The sequence below is a fragment of the Pteropus medius genome, unplaced genomic scaffold (assembly GCF_902729225.1).
Source record: "Pteropus medius unplaced genomic scaffold, Ma_sr-lr_union100, whole genome shotgun sequence".
Taxonomy (NCBI): domain Eukaryota; kingdom Metazoa; phylum Chordata; class Mammalia; order Chiroptera; family Pteropodidae; genus Pteropus; species Pteropus medius.
In genome coordinates this window covers 13,998,308-14,018,542 of record NW_024347791.1, presented here as the reverse complement: position 1 = coordinate 14,018,542, position 20,235 = coordinate 13,998,308, and the positions used below count along the sequence as shown (strand labels likewise).

Sequence of the window (20,235 nt, the reverse complement as noted above, 5' to 3'; positions counted from 1 at the left end):
ATAATGACTAACTCAAGAATTATTTTATTTGATTCACAGAGAAGCACTGTGAAAAGTCAAACCTCAATTTAGCAAGTAATATTTGAGAAATGGGTTTCTACGTTACCAAAGTTTTGGTAAATGTTGGATTAATAGATAGATACCCATTCCTACATTATTTTACATCTTACTGGTGAAAAAAATTTACATCATTTCTATCTTATTTTACACCTCTCCTGTCTTAGCAAAGTGCACTTCGTCTTGCCATAGGAAGCAGAATAGGGTGAACCTATTGCACCATCTTCGCTTACTTGTGTTTCATTATTTCATTATTTCTTTGCTTCAACATTTATTCCACACCTATTGTGGAAAGAAAGACTAAAAAGCATATGCAAATCAACTACCTTTAAGAGCAGTAATTAGAAATAGTAGTTATACATATATATTTTTTATGTATTTATAAGCTCCGTTTTTCCTTTTCAAATGCTGTGAAACGCTTGGGCTGTGTGGAATTGTGACTTCCTTACACACATCCCAGTGCCTTTCAGGTAGTTGCTATTAGTAGGCAATTACTTGATGATTTCTATTAATCAATCTGGTCAGGTTTAACTTGAAGTCACTTGCTTTTGTGCTCTCATAACAGTCTGCATTTGGTATCAATTGCTGAAATGTCTTCTTTTCCTCTGGCAGCAATTGAAATTAATTTGGTATTCTTCCTGCTGTGCTTACCCTTGTGGAACATTATTTCTTCTTACTTCTTGACATATTGGTTGCTTGATGCATAACTTGTACTCAAAGTCTTCCTCCAGCAGGGCAGCCAACCTAATCCGTGATAAAGAAACCAGCCCAGCAGGTAACCCCTCATGTCCCAGCAGCAGACACTGAATTCAAACTCAAGTTTGTTGGCCCTAGGCCCTCTTGGCACCATTCTACGTGCCTAGTTTGAGATGAGACACCGAAAGGGGCTTTTGTGCAAATGTGATTTATATTAAGAGGCTATACATTTCAGCAGGAAGAAGAGAATCTGAGATTAGATAGACCTAGATTTACATTTTCAAATTTTGATTCCATCCCTTACTTGTAGGACCTAGGGCAAGTCATTAATCTCTCAGTACCTCAGTGACTTCATCTGTAAGACAGAAACTCACATCTACCTTATAAATTATTGTGGGTGTTAAGAGAATATCCACACACACCAGCATATCTACATCACCTAGTATGCTGTACATACAGTAGGTTAGTAGGTGCTTCATAATTTTTTACTTTAAAAGGAATGTCTTACCTGCAGCCTCAACCTAAAATGAATGGCTGTGGCTTTTTGGAGGGATGCCACCTTAAAAGTCCCCTGACTCAAATATCCTGGGCCGAATGAAAAGATAGCTTTTTCAGGGCCCTGTGGGCCCTGTCACTAACAATGACTTATGGCTCGTGACAGCAAATGTTCACATTTGGAACCACAGCTTGCTGAGGTCAGGGCAAATTTCTGAGGCTATTGTGTAATGGGCTTTGTGTAATGCTAATAAACACAAAAACTTCTTCTCTATAAACATGTTCCATGCGGACCCCTGAGGCTATAGTGCTGATGAGCTTATTTTTTTAATGAAAAATAAGATGAACTGTAAGCACCCAATTAGAGAGGCTCAGTCAGATCACTAGAAGCTTTCAGGCCTGGACGCAAAGGAAGAGATTTTAAGGGGCTCAAGCAAGAGAAACCGTAATGAGAGAAACACTGAATTTGCTTTTATTCTTAGCAGCAGCTTTGTTTGTCTTCTCTCTAGGCTCAGAGCTGTGCTGCTGGGACTGAACTCATTTCCCAGCAAACTATTTTTGTTTCTCACTTGCAATGCTCTGCGAATGGACTCTCTGAAATGCAGGCATCTTAGTTCCTGTGGAGTGCAAAGGCTTTGACAACACGATGAATAGCAGTGGGTAATTTCCAACCCTTACCCAGATACTTCTTCCTATTGCAAAAGATACCCTATGACCTAAAATAGTTCTAATCCAGGAGCCTCACACTTGGCTTGTTGACAAAGAACATGAGATGGAGGAATTGATGTTATAACGTTCTACCATGGGTTGCAGCTCAGAGACTGCTGTGTGTGCATCTTTTAAAATCAGTTTGTGGGTAATGAAGTTGTAGGCAGATGATGGGCAAAATATTAAAATAAAACTTCTAATAATAATGAGCCTACTACCTGCGGAGCCACTTTGATGGGTAGATAGATACATTCTAAAGGTCCAGAACAAAGGCTCTTCCAGTTTAGGGTGATTAAAATTAGGACTGTATCTCTTCAAAGACCTAGCCAAATCTAAGACCCAGCAGCAAAGTCCTGATGACATGTATTCTTCTAATTCTGCTTCCTTGTCTTCCTCTAATTCTGCTTCTCCTGATGGTGTCCCCATTATTGGTATATTCCATTTTATGCACATTTATGGTATGTTCTTTGTTTGTTTAAACTTAAAGAGAAAAATGTATTTGCTTACCTCTTTTAACTTGAGTCTCAAAGCAGAAATACCCGTTCTATCAATTCATCTTCCTTTTCTAGTGACCTATTCAGTACAGATATATTTACTAGGCACTGACACCAGCCAAACCCTGTATAACACACTAGGATTCAATGGTGAACAAAACACACACAGACTCTTACAGCCATAACCAAATAATCGGATGACTAAGTAGTTGTAAACTATGATCTGCTCCAGAGATGAAAGTATAGGCTACGAGAAGACCTTTTAGCTGGGGAGCTTATGAAGGCTAATGAGTCAGAGAAGCTCTCCCAAGGAAGTGGTTTTTGGACTGAAAACTGAATGATGAATAAGTGAAAGCAAGAGGAAGATCATTCTGGGCTACAGAAACAGCATGTACAAAGGCCTTGAACCAAAAGAGACATGGTATATTGGAGGAACTAAAAGCAAGAAAGTGTGACTAAAGGATATTGAGCTGAGAGGAAATGTGAGATGACATTGGAAGGGTTGGAGGACACTGGCCACATCAGGTAGGACCAAAGATATTGGGTTTTTATCTTTATATCTGTTGAGATACCATGAAAAGATTAATAAGACTAGAGATACAAACAGATTTGTTTATGAAAGATTGTGAATGTAGTATATGAAATCTGTTAAAGAGGGGAGTGCAGTTGTTTTAAGGTAGATCTATAAATTTTTCGATATTCCTTGCTTCAAGAAATAAAGCTCAATTCTCTTCCCCTTGAGTGTGGGATGGGCTTAGTGACACCCTCTTTATGAATAGGACATGATTGAAGTGATAGTATATAATTTCTAAGGCTGGGTCAAAAAAGACAATGTGACCTCCACCACGCTCTCTTTAATTATTTACCCTGAAGGAAGCCAGCTGCCATTTCGTGAGGAATAAGACTTTCTGGCAAGAAACTGGGAACTCCTATCAGTAGTTGCAGGACAGAGCCAAACTGGAATCAAATTCTCTGGCCCCACTCAAGCCTTCAGATGATTATAGCCTCTGCCAACATCCTGACAACTCAAAGCCAAAACAAGCCTGCTTAATGGTTCCCAGACTCCTGACTCTCAGAAACTGTGTGACATAGTACTTGTCATTTGAAGCAGCGAAAATTTGACATGGTTTGTTATACAGTAATAGAGGAGGTAAAAACAAATAGTAGTAGGACATTCTTGCAGTGGTCCAGGCAGGAGATGATGATGATGACTTGGCTTACAGCCGTAGCTCCTCAAGGCCAATTTCACTTCTTCTGCCTAGGAATACATCATGAAGATTAGAGCCTGACCGCTAGAAAGTTGTAGATATGGCTTTGATTTCAGGCTTTACTACCTAGAAAAGCTTTGCAAGGTTGATTACAGCTATGCCAATGATTTTTTAATTCATATGACAAAGCTAATAATATTACTTCCCATTTTGCTTACATGGAAGCAATACTTACAAAGTTCACAGTGGAGGTTTGGGAACATGGTAACTGCTCCTGACAGTTTTTGTTATTATGTAGATAGTAATTTCTCTCTCCCAATCTTGTTCTTTGCCCCATCAAACACTGCTATGTCACTTTCCTTATCAAATTACATTCAGAGATTCCCATTACTTTACAAATAAACCTTTAATTCTTTGGCTCTGCATTGAAGTTTCTCTAGCTTTTAACTTGAAGGACCATGTTGCAACCTATGTGAACCTCTGCTCCATGCAAATTCATCATCTCTTAGTTTCTGTTTCTGTTCTTTTCTTTTGTGCTTGTGCTTAGTTGAGTCATTTAATTTCTTTTATCCTCAGTTTTCTCATCTATATATTGTGCATAATAATAGATACCTGCCCTCCTCGCCGTTCAGGGAAAGCATAATAAAAGTTGTCGCATTGGACATCATTTGCAAACTCATTATACTTAGAAGAAGTCTTAGCATACATGTTACACCTCCTGCATGAGCATACATAAAATAAAACAGCCACTAAAGGGCATCTCAACGTTCTACCAGCCATGAGGAGGCACTTCAGACCTCAAGTCTCTGCGGATGTTAACTCACTTTCAGGACACCAAGCCCATCAGTCTCACCTCTTGTTTTCCAGCACAAGTTTGAGATGTAATTAATCACTGCTGATGCATGCTCAGTCATGTTTTATTGCCTAATTAACCTCAGGCGCTCTCTTGCCATTTGCAGAACAATTCGAAGCAGCTGCTGCTCTACACTTAAGAGTGAAGAGGAAGTTTCTGTCATAGTGTGGGCCAATAGCACCTCTGTTACTGGCTGCAGAGATGACTTCAAGTCCCCAAACTGGCCTGGACCTCAATGGCCAAAGTTATCTGAATAATGGGTATGTTTGACCCACATTGAATACATCCCCGACGTGTAATTTTAAATAGTGTATACTTATGGTAACTTCCGATTTGTATCGACCTCCTAGATTCACTCAAAAGTATATGGGCATAATTTTCCATTGTCTATGCTCCCTACTGATAATAATGAGAGTTATTATTCTTGGTGGATGCCCTTTAGAGGCCAGAAACAGTACCTAAACAATAATCATGGATGTCTTCTCTGTCTCCAAGCCTCCTTTAAAAAAGAGAGAATGTGCCCAACAGAGAGGTTCTTTAATTTGCAAAGGACCCAGCAAGAAGTGTTTTAAACTTTTAATTTTTTCTTGTTTGAGTTAGCATCAAAACACAATCATTTTAGCTAAGCTCTGATAACTACTTGGACACAGATACACAAAAAGGCTTTCTGAAAGGCACAAGAAAGTACTAGATTCTTTCAGATCACAAGCACACACATAACTGGGGAGGATTTAAAGTTAAGGAATATATAGAAGCTGAAACTTATGGCTCTTGAAACATCTAAGTCCAGTCAGTATCACCATGATGAAAGTGCTACCTGTTACCATATTTCTGAGCAATTTTCTCATCTAAATATTTCAACAGAGCAAGCCAGAGTCATTTAATAAAATGATATTTGCATTTCCTCACAAATATATTCTACCAGTAATGTTCCTAAACAGTAGTTTCTATTTAATTCATCTCTGAATGGATCACCTCTATTTCAAGATGCCTAAGATTGTTTTGAGAAGTAGATAAGATATAGAAGAAAGGAGAATTCCTCTATAAATCGCCAAGGTGAAAAGAATAATTCCTATGGTATTGGGTGGATAGGACGGTACATGAATTAGACAGTGGGGAGATTTTCTTCCAGAAATTTAATCTAGTTGGAGATTTTCTTCCAGAAATTTAATCAGAAATGTTTTATGGATGTTCTTAATTTCTAGTTAGTACATTGGACATTGTTGCCTCAAGTGAAATTATGATAATATATCCTAAAAGTGCTCTGTTAAATTTAAGTTAACTTTTGGTAAAATAAACTTGCCATAGTCAACATTGTTTATATAGAACAATAGACTCTGAATTTTAAAAAACTCAATTACTTGAAGGCTTTTAGAAATAATGATCACTGAGGCTTATTCTGTTTCATTTATCTTTATTTTATAATAATTATTCACTGTAATAATTGAAGTTAATTGACTATTCTCAAAAAGATTTTACTAAAATTGAAAAGTTCTCAGAAAAATCTATGAAAATCTTATAAAGTTATCCTTGAGATTCTTCTATTAAAAGTCTAGCAACAAAAGGTAATTTAAAAATAACTCTAGTTTTTACTTGTGTTGCTCCAAGACCATATAAGCAAATTTATGGTTTCAGCAATGATAGGAGCTGGGATTGGACTTACTCTCTGACTTTAAATAACTATAAAACCTCTCTCAATGAAGCTTATAAAATAACTGTTTGCAGTGATAGAACTGGAGCCAAAGCAGAGACACAATCTTGGCGGGGAAAAGGTGAGACATACAAGGTCAGTCTCATTTTCATTAAGGTTTTTTTCCTGGAGACAATTCCCAGGGAGACGGAGACTAAGCAGTGAGTGTTATATAAAAGACCAAGCACTTTTTAAATATGTTTTCTAGAAATAGATGCCCTTCAACTCATAGAACTCAATTGCAAAAACAAAACAAACAAACAAAACAAAACAAAACAAAAAACAACACCCAAAGAAACCTACAACAATCCAATTAAAAAATGGACAGAAGATCTGAATATTTTTTCAAAGAAGACCTACAGATGGCCAATATATCCATGAAAGTGTATTAACATCATTAATCATCAGGGAAATGCAAATCAGAACCACAAGGAAATAGCCTCTCACATCTGTTAGAATGGCTATCATCAACAAGACAAGTGATAATAAGTGGTAGGGATGATATGGAAAAACAGGGAAGCCTTGTGGTGAGACTATAAATTAGTGCAGTTACTACGGAAAACAGTATGGAGCTTCCTCAAAAAATTACAAATAGAACTGCCATATGATCCAGCAATTCCACTTCTGGGTATTTATCCAAAGGAAATGAACACATTAAATCGACAATATCTGCATCTATCCTCATGCTGACTGTAGGAAAAAAAAAAATACAAAAAAAAAATCCCTTCTTTTAAAAATAATGTTTTCCTTAGAAATTGAGAACACAACTCACAAGCAAAAGGAAATATTTGCTTTTCTTGTTGCAGTATAATATCTTACCAAGCATATCATAAACTGATTTTTTTCCTCTTTTACTTTCCACTTTTGATTTCAGGATGTCTAGATCTGATGGGCAGGTAAGAAGCATTGTAGTATATACCCTTCATTATCTAATACAATCAACCCTTTCCTTAATTCCAGTCTCTAAGAAGAGTTTATTACACTGAACTTTGAATCAAGGAATAACAACAAACATCTGAGTATGATAGTAGACAAGGCACATACAAAGATAACTGGAAGAATTGACCTGTTGAATTGGATGCTGAGCTCATCCACCAAAGTGAGGATTTTATGTTGACATACTGAGGTGGAGTTACTCTTCCTGATACTTATTGGGTCAAATTTTCAGTTCCAACTTGAGATCACTTATAGGTTGGGATAGTAAAGCTAAATCAGCAGCACTGGCTGCAGGCTTCTCTCTTGAGTGACACATACCCCTAATCTGCTAGAGGTATTAAAACCAAGGGGTAAGCATGGTGAATCTTCTTGGAGTGTCATCTTACTCGAAGTTTCAAGAAAAAAATTATTTCTTTTACCTTTAATATCACACAGATATAATGTGAAAATGCAAAACATACATGGACTTAAAACGAGACTGAAGAAAGCCTTTTTGGTGCATATCTCCAACATCTCACGGGCATCTGTGTGTATTCTTTGCTGCCACTCGGGAGGAAATGTTTGAGAATGGAGAGCCTATACTGTCAGGCTGGGATTCAAATTCGCCTCAGCCTCTCACTAACAGTATCGTTTTGGAAAAGTTGTCTAAACACTCTGAGATTTAGTTTACTGATATTTAAAAATAAGACACTAATATTTACCTCATGTTGCCACAAATTAGAGAGAGAGGGGTGGAAAACCTTCCTGTACATGCCTAGTGAGATGGTATCCTCTCCTCTCTACTCCTACCCCTTAAAATTATGTGAAACCATTTAGGTAGAAGTTGAAAGGAGGAAGACTAGGAGAACACAGTGAATTATCACAGACTTGCACTCAGATTTGCTTTTCCAGAGTGAATGTCCTCATTCTTTCTTTCATCGTGGTGTTGTCATAAAGGCTAGGAAAGAGTCTGCCCTGAGAACACAGTTTGTTCCATATATGGCTCCTGACTAAGGAACAGGGCCTGGAAGAGTCTTTAAGTGCTTCCATTTTCTCAGTTCAATGAGGCCGAGTAAAAGTCATGTGAAAAAGGAAGGCTATCCTGAAGTAACTCTACAAGGTGTAGGACAAGAGGGTGTATAAGGGGGCCACCAGGGAGGGGCTCCCAAGAGAGCAGACAGAGTATGGAGAAGAAGCTTTGAGGACAAGTAGGACTGCAGGGGAATCTCTGAAAATGTATGGAGAGAATTTGGGGTCAGGGGCTTAGTTGCTGTGCTGTCATCTGGGGCTACCTGGTATCTGGGGGTAAAGTGAAGTGAAACTAAATGGTGGTGACAGGGAAGCCATTTATGAGCACTAGTAATGGGCTGCCTTCCATCCAGGTGGTTCATACATAACAGTGTTCATAAATTGGGAACTTGTAATTTAGGGACCATTTAAAAGTAGTTTGTTCAATGATACCTTTATTTGTACTATTTGTGCAAATATGAAATTCTTCTATTAATAATTATTTGCTCAATGCAAAGCAAACCAAGGACACCAAAATGAGGCAAGACCCTAAAATTACCATTTATCCATTCTTTATTTATTCAGCAATACGTAGCATTCACCATGTACCAGGCACCGAGAATATAAAATGAAAAGTTCCTAGGAATATACATTCTACCTAAGACTGTATATATCATAGTCATTCACTTTAAAAAGTATATGTGGAATTCGTATTTTAAATATTCACTTTTATTAATGTTAAAACAGTATATCAACTTTTTTTTCTTTTTCATTTCAATTTCTCAAATGCCCAGGGACGTCTCTGGCACTCCTTTTTTTCAAAGTAAAGAATATAAAATATACATATGAAATCTTCGGCTTGATTCTAAACCTATTAAATCAGAATTTCTGCTCCTGAGGCCCAGAAAGCTGCTTTTTAGTAGACTCTCAGTGTGATCTTATGTAATTAAAAGTTGAGAACTATAGTCAACTTTCTTTCTTAACATTCTCCCTTATCATAAGATGGATGACACCAAGGACTTTAAAAGCAAAAGCAGAAGCAATCACATCTGCCATGAAATTTCCAAATGCAATCTTTCTAAGTATGTGTTGGTGCATAAACTGATTTGTTTTGACTGATTTTATCAGTGGGACCAATCCACAAAACAGCCATGTCAATCAAAAAGTCATTTCCTTTTGTTTGTGTTTTAACATTCGCCAGCCTGGGGCTTGTCACAAAGGTTACCTGATTACACTACTGTCACAGACATTTGGGGGGCTTAGAAAGGTAAGGAGCCACATTGGAGACATTCATCAAAGAACTTTTCAATGGGCAGGTCAGTGCTTAATGAAAGTGTCAGTGGCTTTCACAGAAAAGTTTATCTTGATTCCTGTTAACACTCTTGATAATAAACTTCCACTTTCTTTGATAAATGGTCTTTCTACATTTTTAAGTAGGCAAAGATAATCAAGTCTAAGAGGACCAACTGTATTTGGGGAGGGGGGTCGGTGCGGTGGGAGGGATCCAGAAATCTTGTTCCTTGTATTTGAAAGGAAGTAAAGGAAGCTGGAATGTGCTGGTGTTTACAGCAAGACTCCCAGAATCGGAGAGGCTCAAATCCTGCTCTCAAACTTACCTGGCCATCTTGGGCAACTTTATTCAGAGTAGCTAAGCCATGTTTTCTCAACCGTAAAAAGGAAGAATTAATAATAACTAATACTTACTGAGTGTCTATTATTGTACTTACCAGGTCTACTCCAGAGCATTTGTCATGTATTAACTCATTTAGTCCTCACAATAACGCTGTGATGACGATGATAATAATATCTCTATCTTGCACATGACATAACTGGAGAACAGAAAATAATTTTATAGAGTGTTTCAGAGCATTGAGTATGATTATGTTTGAAATGCTTAGCACAGATCCTGATTCTTATAAATGCTAAATCGAGACAACTATTAATATGGATTTATTGCATTAGCCTTGTTTGACCTTTCTAAGCCCCCTTCCAATAGTTATTTCAAAATTCACAGCCTCTTTGGTCTGGACTCCTGGATCAGCCAGTTAATTCAAATGTATCTATCATCTGAATGCATATGTGGTACCCACTCTTAAGACTTTAGAAGAAGGGTACTTTGAGCTTCTAAGGTTAGTGACAGGAGATAATACTCTATTTCCCCAGTATGTGATTCTGACTCATTACACTAGTCAGGACCAGAAAGCACACATTGCCAAGAAGAGGTTTTATCTGAAACATTTTGATTACAGTCATTTTGATTACTACCAAGGGGGCACATAGTAGGTGCTTTGGTGGGATTGATGCCCTTTGGACAGTTAATCCACATGTGAGTTCCATTGATTGATTGCCCTCAGAAGAGTAGGGCAAGAGGTAGCATGGCATAGGGAAGGAGTTGGATCTCTGTCAGGTAATGAGAGGAGACAGGGCTGGAGCTGAGTCTCTTGCCCTCTACCTAAAAGTTGTGTGATCTTGGGCAAGCTCCTTCAAGTGCTTAAACTAGAAGTACCTCATAGGTCTATTTTGAGAAAGTAGACAAGAGAAGCTACAGAAAGCTCCATAGCAGGTGCTCAATAAATAAAACTAAAGTATAAAGATTATTTCTATTGTTAAGCCACCTACCAATAATGTTTTAGATATCCCAGATAGGATAAATAGCTGAACCCTAGGACTGCAAAGCCAGCACAGAGAGAGAGATCACAAAGGGGCAAACTCTAGTCTGGCTTGTGTAACTACCTACCTTAATCAGTTAGCATCCAGAAACAACTGGTTCCAGAGGCTCTAACCACTCCCTCTTTTTTTCATTGACCTAATAAATGCTGAAGCATTTGGAATTTAGAAAGCAGGGCTGTGTCTAAAGATAACCTCTTGTCCAGTTTTCTTTGAAAGTTTGGAGTCACTGATATAATACTGCTAGGTGCCTTGGTAGAGAGTGCTTCTGAGGGTACCTACAAAGAGAAAGAAAAGTCCCTTAGAATGGGAAGGGAATGAAAGCTGAGGTCCCAAAAGTTGTGGGAACTTGTATTCTCCTAGGGCTGTTGACAAGACCTCAAAAGCCTTCTAGCCCATGGTATTCCCCAAAGGGCTAGATAGGTCCTTAAATAACATCGTTTTGCTCAACACCAATTCATTATAACATTGATGAGATGCCATAGGAACTTAATTCTTGTTTATATCAATTAGCCCATGGTCAAACTGGTTTCATTATATGTGGTTTCTCTTAAAGTCAGAGAACCTATCAGTGTTGTTAGTGAGAACTTACTGTACAGTGGATTTCTCTTTGGTAACCAGTGTGAACTGAAAACCCAATACAACTTGCTGATACCTCCAGGCTTTGCAGACTTGATCCTCACCTATGATGCAGTCAAAGGCCTTCTTATAACAGTGGGGAGAGGAGGCCCTAAGATTGCCTTCTGTTGGATTCCCTGCCAACTTGGTGACATGGAATAGACAAAAGATATATAATATTCCTTGTACATCCAAGTATAGAGTGAGATGCATATTTGCTACGTATGTTAATGAGACAGTTGTTGAGATCCCTTGTTGAAATCAGAAGGAGATAGTAAACATAAAGTAAACGTTGCGTTATTTAGAGTTTCTTCTACCTTCATGAAAAGCTCTACTGGGCCTCATCTGACTTCAGGGACCTATGTGCTTCTGCCTGAAATCTAGGATGTAGAACCCAGTTTGTACCTCTAGCACAGTGGTTGTTAAACTTGGACATGCATCAGAATCACTTGGAGGGCTTGTTAAAACAAAGGTTTGCTGGGCTTTACTCCCAGAGTTCTTAATTTAGTAAGTCTCATGTTGTTGCCAGAGAATTTTTATTTCTAACAAGCTCCCAGGTGATGCTGATCCTGCTGGTACAGGGACTCTTTTCTAAAAACCACACTTAGAGACCTAACAGAGACTGGGTTTGAATTTTTATGTAACCTAAATTTTAGAGGAAATTCTTTTCTTATGTAGCATAAATTTGTATTTTTGCTTCGTAACACTGTGCCCTATACCCACCGTCCATATTCTTCATCAAGCACAATTGTGCAAGCTGGTTTCCAGAAATTTCTGTTTTTCGATGCTGATTTTTTACATCAGGGTTTGTGACAGATAAAATTATGGCACTTTATTTCACTTTTTAATAATTAAGCTTTTTTATTATTTGTTTTGTTTTTCAAAATTTACTGTTAAAGGGAACTCTGAAATCGTCTCTTTAGTAGCCGTAAGTATTATACATTGGACTTGAGCGTTCTAGGGTTCTGAGCAGGATAAGAAAGCAAAAATTGGAATTTGTGAGATAGATATATATATATATATATATATATATATATATATATATACACACACACACACACACTCTTACAAAACCATCATTTTATTTTCTTCAAATACAACCTACCAAAGTCTCTTATCTGAATTGGTTTTAAAAGCTATTTTGTGTGAAAAATTGTATCCAATTTTTTTCTTGTACCCTGTAGATATTCTTTCATGGACTGATGAACAGAGTATAAAATCTGTTATAAAAATTAAATCGTGTAGTGGGTAAAAGCATGGGCTTTGCTGACAGATATACCTCAGTTCGAATTTCAGCTCTGTCCTTCATAAATAAGAGTGACCTCAGGCAAGTCAATTTTTCCTCTTTGAGACGCAGTTTTTCCACCAAGTAACAGAGATAATGCCTTCTGAGTTGTTTTGAGGGCTGATTTCGATGATATAATAATAAGCATTCTAAGTAGAAGCTATTTTTGTTTCTTAATATTGATCCTTTTCCCAAACCTTTTAGCCCCCTCTTCAACCATCCTAATTTTATAGTTTAAAAAAAAAAAAAAACTCCGAAAAATTAGAGGAAAAAAAACTTATCTGCATATACTGGATATTAGAGGAAGTCGTTATTGTCAAACCATGTAATTTTCACTTGTTATGATAAAGTTAGGTATGTTTGCTTAGTGGTTACTCTTGTTTCAGTAGAGATTGCCTGAATCAGCATTAGCTAAGAGAATTCACACAGTTCTAACAAGTATCAGAGGGCTGGAGAGGGCTTTTCTCCAGGCAAGGTGGTCACGTCGGAATCCTGGGTTAACATCAGTATGTGAAAAACAGTCAGATTGTATCTCTTGCTACTAACAGGATGTTCATGGGATAAAAGTATTTGCAGCTTAGATTTTTAAAAAATGAAGACTAGATAAACAGATAGATAGATATTAGGATACAGTAAAATTGTCCATGCCAATTTTTACCAACTTTTACCTTTAAATGCAATTCATAACACACTTCTTCTCAGGCTTTAGTTCCATGCCATGCGGACCATTCAGATGGGGTATAGCAAACAAAAGAAAGTGAATCTGGTTGATTTAAGATAAAACCAGATGTGTGTTTTGACAGGGGCAAAAAAAATGAAATCGATTGGCAGGGTATGGCTCACCTAATTAAAGGTAGATGACCAGGCTAGAAGGGAACAAGAAGCAGAAGAGCTCAGGCATCCTGATCAGCCGGCTGACTCTTTTCTGAGCACCAACTGCTTTCCATCTGTGAGTCACTCTGTTCAAGGAATAATAAGGGTCCATCCATCTTATATAGGTCAAGTCAAGTACCAATCTATTGTTAGAGGAGGTCAGGGAATTTTGACTGACTGTTTCAACTATGCTGCTGCATATCATTTCTGGTGGTCGGAGGACTCCTCTTTATCCCCCTCCCCCACAGCCTGCTATGACCACACATAAAAGGAATGGATGCAAAAAAAAGTACTGGTACAAAAATCACGTAATTATATTTGTTTATATTTGTTTATATAACATGTCCATTTAACTTGAAAGAAAAGATGCCATAGACTTAGAATGACAACAAAAAGCATTTTAAAAATACAATTTTAGTCCTCAACTTATCCAAATTCATAAGTCCTCCTGGTATACACATTGAATTATCTAAAAGTTAATATTTAATGTAAATATCCAAGATGGCATGATAAAACTCATTAAATGGGATAATGTTCATTTGAAAGGTTAATTTATTCATATGGCAATGGCTATTTTGGTTTTCACTTTTAATAGCAGCAGCAATAAAAACTTTGGCAATACTGTTAATTTATTGAAGGCTATAGCTAGTAAATATTTAATACAGCCTCAAATATTTTCATATTTTTTCCATTAATATTTTACCTAACAGTTTTCCTCTCATATAATCAATTTAATATTTTAATGCTTAATATTTTAATTGGTCTTCAATTTGGAGAGATGGAATAGGAATATAAGCTTAAGATAAGAAATTATATCTACAAGCTGAAGAAAATGTGGAAAATATGTAAACCCCTTAAGAAGTGGAAAATTACTGTATTTTAAAATGTATGCCATAAATTTTATATTAAATGAACACTGAATCATAAATGTTTCTCCTTAAATCTTTAATATTCAACAATTATGTCTCTTCTTAATATCCTTTGGCATTAAATTTAATTGACCCTGGTTGTGTCAATTAGAAACACTTTTATTATTTATGGATTTTTTATGGATTGTCTTTATCAGATCTGTAGAGCTTCAGGCTACTTGCTTATTCATCACCACCTTCATCAAGTCACCATCTTAATATATTGGGATTTTTAAAATAGTTTCTAATAAAATAAAACATTCACTCAAACCCTATATTCTAATGTGGGTGGCACACATTTTTTGTAAAGAACAAAATAGTAAATATTTTGGCTTTGTACTTTACATACTGTCTCTGCCACCTCTTCTTTTTTTAAACAACCTTTAAAAAATATAAAACTATACTTAGCTGATGGATCTATGTAAAAACAGGCTGCAGATTGCATTTGGTTAATAGCTTTAGTTTGCTTGTTTCTATAATGCATTATTTCTTTTTATAAAATATTATACATACAAAAGGCTATAAGATATATTTGTGAGTTTAAATAATAATTTTGAAGTGAACTACCATAATAACCACTATTTAGTTCAAGAAGTGGAACGTCATAACCAGTGCCTCAGAATCTCTCCATGTGCCACTTCCAAAATTAATAGACATCGTCCTTCATTCATTTATTTTTATCTTTTCAGGAAAAATTTTCTTTTATCTGAATTCCTTTATAATTTAGTCAGCTTGTCAAAAATATTTATTAAGGATAATGTGTGTTCTAAGCACTTTTAGAATCCTAAGGAGCTTATATCTTAGAGATAGAGATAAATAATGCATACATAAGGAAATAACAATAATTTAATACTAGTTGAAGGTGGGAAATGATAGTGGCTTGAAGATGATATGAGTTGAAAGATATATATTTTTAAAATAGTGTCGTGGACCTTACTGATGAATTAAATGTGAAGTGTGTAAGAAAGAGAGAAATCAAGGATAACTAAAATTTTTACTTGAGTGGTTTGAGTACATGGGGATGCCATTTAGATGATGAGGAAACTTCGAGAGGGGCAGATTTTATAGCAAAGCTCAGTAGTTATATTTGGGCTGGTTAGATACCTCAATAGAAATTTAAGTAAATACTTAGATATTTAACTCTGGAGCCACAGAGCTGAATGAAATCACCCAAGAAAAGATTGGATAATGAAAGTAGATAAAGAAGGGATGAGGATCCAGGAACAAGCCCTGGAATACAGAAACAATTAGAAGTTTACTGGAAAAGAAGAGCCAAAGAAATATAGGCATAACATACCAAGTCATGTCAGATAAAACACTAGATAGGTGTGGGAATATCTTAGAAACTTAGAGAAGAAAGGAAACCAAGTAGTCAACCAAGATTTAAAAATAGAAACAAAAACAGAAACAAAGTTGCTGAGAGGTCAGACAAGCTGAACACACTGGCATTGGCAAGTTATTCTTTATGACTTTGATAATAGCCACTGTGGAAGAGCTGTAAGGATAAAAACCAAAAATCTGGTTGGATGAGGTGAGCAGAATAGCAGATGCAACTTTCAAAAGAGTTTGTAGCGAAGGGAGCAAAAGAACAAAGTGACAGCTGAGGAGATACGGGTTAAAGGAAACTTTTTTTTTTTAATTAGTACTATCATATGAGATTATGTATAATTTATAAACGAAAAGACTCCAATAAATGTCTCAGTGATATCACTCTAACTCTATACCAGTTATCTCATGCTGCATAACAAATTACCCCCAAATGTACTGGTATAAAACAATCATTTATTATGCTCAAAGATTCTGTAGGTTGGAAATTCGGACAGGGCACAGTCAGAGGAGAGTTTATCTATAATCCACATCAGAGACTGGCAAATGTTTTCTTAAAGGGCCAAATAGCAAATATTCTAGGCTTCCCAAACCCAATGGGCATCATCACAACTACTCAGCTCTGCAATCATAGCATGAAAACAGCCATAGATAATACATGAAAGAAAGAGGTGGCTGTGTTCCAATAAAACGTTACTTATGAAAATAGTTGGTAGGCTGGATTTGGCCAGCAGGTCCTAGCTTGCAAATTCCTGGCCCAGAATGTCCGAGGCCTCATCTGGAAGACTTGAGGACTTTGGCCGGACGTGACAGCTGGGGCTGGAAGGCTGCAGCTCGTCAGACATCTCTTTCTATTTCAGTGTCATCTTTCCATATGATCACTCACACATGGCAGCATAAGGTTAGTCACACTTTTAAAATGGCAGCTCAGGGCTTAAAAACAAGTGTCCCAAGAAAAACTAGTAGAATCTTTATGGTTTTTTCATACCTAGGCTTGAAAGTCATACAATGTTACTTCTGCCATATTCTGTTTGTTGATGTGGTCATAAAGGTCCACCCAGGTTCCAGGGGAGGAAAAGAAAAAGAAAGTATGCATCTTTCTGGGGTAGGAGGTGGTTGTTAAAAAATTTATGGACCTGTTTAAAACTGCCATACCTTCTAAGAAATAAGCAAAAGGTAAAGAAAGAGACTTTTTTTTTTTTTTTACAGAAGGAAATTTTGACGTTTCAAAACTTGGATGCTTCCAAAATTTTGGTTGAAAATGGAGACTCAAGGTCACATTCAGGCTGCCTGCTTTCCTAAGAGGAAACTTATTATTGGCCTTCTTATCTTTTGAACGTGTAGACTTAAAATCATTTATATTTTGTGTTTTTGGTTAGTCCACTGAACATGAAAATGGATATCTGACTCTTAGAAATACAGATAAGCTTATTTAGACATCTATGGTAGGCTAAATAATGGCCCCAAAGATGTCGTATCCTGTAACCTATGAATGATACTTTACCCGGCCAAAGGAACTTTGCAGATGCGATTAAGAATCATGAGACAGAGAAATTATCCTGGATTATCCAAGTGAGCCTTAAGCATAATCACAAGTTTTCTTAAAGAGGGAGGCAGAAGGAGATCGGACTAGAAGAGGAAGTTGTAGATGTGATGGTAGAAACAAGAGGCTGGAGGAATGCAGGGCAGAGGTCCTAAGCCAGGGATTACAGGTAACTCCCAGAAGCCAGGAAAGCCAGGAAAAGGGACTTTCCCCTCAGAGCCCTTGGAAGGAAACTGGCCTGCCTGCACCTTGATTTAACCTAGCGAAACCGACTTCAGACTTCTGTCCTCTAGAACTGTGAGAGAATATATTTTTGTCATTTTAAATCACCTGGTTGGCAGTAATATATTACAGCAGCCATAGGAAACTATAGAAGTTCGTGGAACATTTGGCTGGCACAGTTGTTTGCATCTGACATAAGCTGTGGTGACCTAGGATTTTCGCATAATTCTATGAGGGTTAAAATGAAACTGTAAATGAAACTGTAAAATGAAACCCGCTCATAGTAATTGCTCAATAAACACAAGTTAAATAAGACGATAAATGAAATAAGATTGGAGATAAAAATTAAAAAATTAAACGTAGTAATTGCTCGATAAACATAAGCTAAATAAATGAAGGCATGGCGAGACCCGAAGGTGGAACTGGTAAAAGCCACAAGAAGAAAAAGGCACTGTGAAGCCAGGTTGACATTGAAAAGCCCCAAGGGAACTGGGAATGGAATCTGTTCCAGGAGACTGAAGAGTGGATCTCAGGGTCTACCAGAGGCAGGACGAGGCTGTCTTCCCCCAGCACTTGAGTCAAGGCCCTACTGTGGGGTGGAAGGTGGAAGGTATGGCATTTATTCATTCAACCCTGAGGGCCCACCGTGCCCCAAGCATGTGCTGCTCTTGGAGACAAATAGCGAATAGTAGACTGTTTCTGGTTCCCAGTGTACAGAGTGAGGCAAGCAGGGTTGGCCCCAACAAATACACGTGGAGGGCAGAGCCATCTCGAGTATCCTCACTAATCAAAAATTGTTTCAATTTCTTTTTAAATAGGAACATGTTAAATGCCAAACTGCTAGCTTCGATGCTTTAAAGATATTTTTATCTGGTAGCTAATAAAAAGCTAAAGATTATAAGAGAAAACATTCAGGTTTGTAATATTTAGACACCTTACTGAATCTTATTTACATCATGTCGCCATCACCTGTCTCCTAGGAGCAGCAAAGAACACTCAAGAGCATGGACTTCGGAACAGAAATACCTAGTTTGAATATTAAATTTGCCATTAATTAGATTCGTGACTTTGGACAAAAATTGCTTACCCTCTGTGAGCCTCAAGTCCCTCCACAGTGAAATAAAGAAAATAACAGCATCTACTTTACAGATTCTCATAAGAATTAAAAGGGTTAATAATCGTAAGGCACTAACAGTATCAGCTCACAGTAAGAGCTACGTGTTGTGTTTGCTGAGTAAACGCATTAAAAACTTTAAGACCCTGGAGTTCTTAAGAAAGCATATTTATATTCTGTAAATCGCTTAAGTTTTTCAGAAGACGTTTTCCTGCTTGATGTTTTCCACGCTCACTTTCCATGAGTCCCCCTGACAAACTTCCACTTACCGTTCAATGAATGCAGACAGAGCTCTGTCTGTGAAAGCCAAAGTGAGCCCATATGTTGCAAATGAGTGTTCGTAATGGCAACAGTAAGGGTTTCACAATCCTTGAGTGAGAAGAAAGCTCACGAATGCAATCGGAAATGAGGTACTCTTTCTGCCGCTTCTAAATCACTTCAAACGCTTTTGGACTGAAATAAGGGCTTGGGATGTGAGTCAGAGCTATTGCCTCAGGGTGAAGAAGTGGAAAACTTCCTGGTGTTGCCAGTCTGATACTGCTGGATTCAAATCCTGACCCAATCCTTGCTCCCTACAAAACAAGCAAGTTAATTAAACTTTCTTAATTTAAAAAGGAAAACTTTGCCACTTTGGCGGAATCCTAAAATACACATTTATATGCAAACCAATGATTTCACAAATCATATCCATCCTTGGCTAAGCAGCAAACAGACTGTGTGTAGGTTAGGTGTTCAGAAGTTGTAGCACCGAGGGATCAGATACACACGTTTGTATTTTTCAGTGGGGAAAGGAAAGCAGTGCTACCTCCAGCCTGTCTTTTCTGAGCTTTTCATGGCCAAGCTTTCTGCCTTAACTTTTGTTTAGCTTTTTAGAAATTGAGGATATTCAGGCATTTCCTTTGGCAAATCTGGCACATACTAAAGAGAAAGGACATAAATATCTTCCAACCTCTCCAGGGAAAGTGGATGTGTAATATATAAAAGAATGGTAGCTAGTCAGCCCTTTCCAGTTACAAGGTCCCAGAAGTTCATCTCAGATTTCATTCCTTGCTGTCCCCACCATTAATCCCAAAGGAGGAACTGACTCTGCAAACAACTAAACTCATAATCATTCTCTTCATTTCCTGTGTGCCCCTCCCACTCCCTCCACAAATAATCCCACAGCCACATCAGTCAGTGTCAGGGTTCCGGGTTTATTTCATTCCCAAGAAAAGTGATGCCTGAGAGAAAGAGCTTTCTATTTTCTTTAAAATGTTGGCTTCTTCCTAAGTCTTTTTAGAAAGATTTTTACAGTATCAGGTTAGTTATCTAAACACGCTGTGCCTTCATCCTGGATATAAAGACTAAAATCAGGGGATAACATTTATGTGGCCATTAATCTTCTCCACTCTCTAGGTAAGAAGCTAATGCCACCTCAGAAGAGCAGGTAAGTAGGATAGCAAATGAGGAATCTTGGAGAATTCTGAATTCCCAAAGCCACGCCACTATATTCTTCCATATCTAGTTTCCTTGGGTCTGCTCCAGGAAAAATATGTTCTTCTCGGCACTACCACAA

General features: G+C 37.4%; 2 long non-coding RNA genes across 3 annotated transcripts in view; one reads left to right on the top strand and one right to left on the bottom strand.

Moving 5' to 3' along the window:
- Positions 1-2,456: 2,456 nt before the first annotated feature.
- Positions 2,457-19,095, bottom strand: LOC120615013 (uncharacterized). The gene is made up of 5 exons (XR_005656175.1): positions 18,950-19,095; positions 13,538-13,653; positions 10,862-11,069; positions 9,852-9,953; positions 2,457-3,708 (listed from the first exon to the last, which is right to left on the bottom strand). It is a non-coding gene; the product is annotated as an uncharacterized LOC120615013 (long non-coding RNA).
- The window catches only part of LOC120615012 (uncharacterized), a 31,053-nt gene continuing 13,472 nt past the window's right edge, over positions 2,655-20,235 (top strand). For both annotated transcript variants that reach the window (XR_005656174.1, XR_005656173.1), the window contains exons 1-2: positions 2,655-2,975; positions 4,618-4,771. This is a non-coding gene — a long non-coding RNA (uncharacterized LOC120615012). The remainder of the gene's footprint in view (positions 2,976-4,617; positions 4,772-20,235) is intronic.